A 3,183-nucleotide genomic window follows, 5' to 3' on the forward strand; every position below is an offset into this window, starting at 1 on the left:
CCGCAACTGCACAACATGCCCATGTCACCGTAAAGTTGATACGTTAACTTAACCTACAAACTAAACTAAACTCCTCCCGAACAGGCCATGGAGGCCGAACGGTACCGACCGGACGCCGTGTCATGCTCAGCCCACAGGCGTCACTGGATGCGGATATGGAGGGGCATGTGTTGACCACGCTGCTCTCCCGGCCATATGTCAGTTTCCGAGACCGGAGCCGCTGTTTCTCAATCAAGTAGCTCCTCAGGTTGCCTCATAAGGGCTGAATGCACCCCGCTTGCCAACAGCACCCGGCAGACTAGATGGTCACCCATCCAAGTGCTAGCCCAGCCCGACAGCGCTTAACTTCGGTGATCTGACGGGAACCGATTTTACCACTGCGGCATGGCCATTGGCAACTTAACCAACAAAGGATGGTTATGATTCAAGTTTCACTAGTTGAGAGGGCCTCATTGAAAACCAGTGCTCGTAGGACATGGTAACCGAAAACCGTTCTGATGGCTCTGAGCACTATGGGACTTGACTTCTGAGGTCATCAGTCCCCTAGAACTAAGAACTACTTAAACCCAACTAACCTAAGGACATCACGCACATCCATGCCCGAGGCAAGATTCGAACCTGCGACCGTAGCCGTCGCGCAGTTCCAGACGGTAGCGTCTAGAACCGCTCGGCCACCCCGGCCGGCGTTCGTAGGACATGAAACTTGGTGGAAACAATTGTAAGGGCATGCTTAAGAGAAAAACAAATTAAACACTGAAAGAATAACATTTTAATTTTCACAAGAGAGGATTACATCTGTTAATTGCGAACCATTATACGTTACGTACTACCAACATTGCTCTGTGTGATGACCACCTGTATCCACAGCAGCTTGGAACCACAGTAGAGGTGACTGTACTGCTGTCCGAAATATCTAAGGAATGATGTATCGCCGGCCGTTGTAGCCGAGCGGTTCTATCCGCTTCAGTCCGGAACCGCGCGACCGCTACGGTCACAGGTTCGAATCCTGCCTCGGGCGTGGATGTGTATGATGTCCTTAGGTTAGTTAGGTTTAGGTAGTTGTAAGTTCTAGGGGACTGATGACCTCAGATGTTAAGCCCTGTAGTGATCAGAGCCAATGATGTATCGTGACTCAACTCGTGCACTGCTTGAAGATCGCACGTTGCCTCTAGCATTCTCAGCCATGTTAACAGTAACTTCTTCAACAATTTGTGGACTAATTCCCAAACTGCCAGTTAATTCGAGCTTCCAAATAATGGTCTTCAGCCCCGGTGCTGAAAGAGGATATTTCCGTATTCCCTTAATGCCACTATACTCGTGAAGAGTTGCAGCAATATTGGTGTTATTTTGATAAAACAGCCGTACGAGTAAAGCCCTGCTCACCTTGTCCAGACCCGTGTTGTCTGTCTGCAGCTGTAACGCACACTGATGCTTGTATTTCAGCCCTAAGTCGCCGCACCAGTAGCGACGTCTAGCGGAAAGTCATGACTACTAACAGCTCAAATCCTGTTGCACAGAATCTGAATATCATTCGTATAAATTTGTGTACCCATACGGTAAATAATTTTCCGTCTACACTGGCTCAAGCAGCGTAAATTTAATTATATCCGTCCTGTACGTAGCCAAGGCAGTGAAACACATTGTCATGGAATCCAGTGGCAAGTACTATAGTTTCCAGTTTGCATCTAGAGTGACTATGACCAGTAATAAGTGCATCACACTCCGTTCACAACAATTTCCGTAGATATAAGTCCTGTAGCTGTTAGGATACCGCGTGGAACGTAGATGAAACGTATCTGAGCACCTACCTTATGAAGCATACATTCGTCGTAAAACAATTTGTCCGTTTTGGTTACAGCAGTAGTAACATTAAAACGGTAGAAGATCCCGTATGATCAAATATTGTGCTCCAGATTAATGTTTTCCGTGGTTTCTCTAAATCGCTCAAGGCAAATACCGAGATGTTTTTCTACAAAATGACATTTTCGATTTCGTGCTCCACACTTCCACAAGCAGAGTTTGATTGCACACCTTCCGTTATTTTCTTTATTTTCCAATACATGAGGAAAACGGCTTAGGATCTGACAATCTATCAGACAATGACGTTGATTTCTCATATACGGTAGAAATTCAAAACTGCCACCGAACTGTAAAATCAGTCTTCCAGTGTAACCTAGTTTACGCTACGGCAGGTTTCGCCTAAATATTCCAAGTCATACTTTAGAATTGGCTAGCCTCCCGCATATGTTTGGCAAATCCTGTACATTACTATATACACAAGAAAACAAAAAGATACTGAAAATTTTAGCACATTGTTAATACAGAAACACATCATAAATCACACTTAGTTGACTTCGGTATTTTTTTTCCTTCATCAGTCTTTTAACTAGTTTGTTTCGGCCCTCTCCTGTGTCACCCTCTATACTGGATGTACGGTAGTCTTTGTTTTCTTCTCCAGCTTTTACCCTTACAGCTCAGCTCCCTCTAGTACCATGGAAGTTATTCTCTGATGCCCTAATAAGTTCGGTACCTCCGTCCCCTCCCCCCTTCCCCGCCCCGCAAGTCATGGTAGCTCGGGGAATGGCAGGCGGCTGACGACACGACTAGCGCGTTGTGAATATCGGCACCTTTTTTTTTTTTTAAAAAAAAAAAAAATACTGTGCTGGCCGGATTTGCCTCAGCCCGGGCATTCTGCAGTGAACGTCGGAGAGAAAGTAGCCAACTTTAATATTTTCATTTTGGGTCGTGCCGTAGAATGAGAAGGTCCTGGTAAATCACACGAAGAAATTTCGTCCTCGCATTCAAAAAAAAAAAAAAAAGTTAATTGTCAGATATGCAGAAGAAAGAATGCTGAGAACATTGCGTACACCACTTGTCAGATAATCTCAGAATGTTTCACTGAGAAAAAAAGAATTATTTATTGAACATGCATAGACAATTCTATAATAAAATTATGATATCGAACAGTAGATATATATGTAAAGCATTCAGTGAACAAAGACAATAAAAGACAAAACAAAATAGGAAGGATACGCACTTTTAATCTATATTTATTAAAAATTTACCTTCAACCGTAAATAATTTCCCCTTGCGTCCGCGCCTGGTGTGACATTTTATAAAAATATCATTTGTGTGTAATTACGCTGAAAATAACTATTTTATAGACAAAGAACGATAAATTGA

General features: G+C 43.6%; 1 pseudogene; it reads right to left on the reverse strand.

Moving 5' to 3' along the window:
* Window positions 1-278: 278 nt before the first annotated feature.
* On the reverse strand, window positions 279-396 carry LOC124709176 (annotated as a pseudogene).
* Between the last annotated feature and the right edge of the window lie 2,787 nt (window positions 397-3,183).

The sequence above is a fragment of the Schistocerca piceifrons genome, chromosome 7 (genome assembly GCF_021461385.2).
Source record: "Schistocerca piceifrons isolate TAMUIC-IGC-003096 chromosome 7, iqSchPice1.1, whole genome shotgun sequence".
NCBI lineage: Eukaryota > Metazoa > Arthropoda > Insecta > Orthoptera > Acrididae > Schistocerca > Schistocerca piceifrons.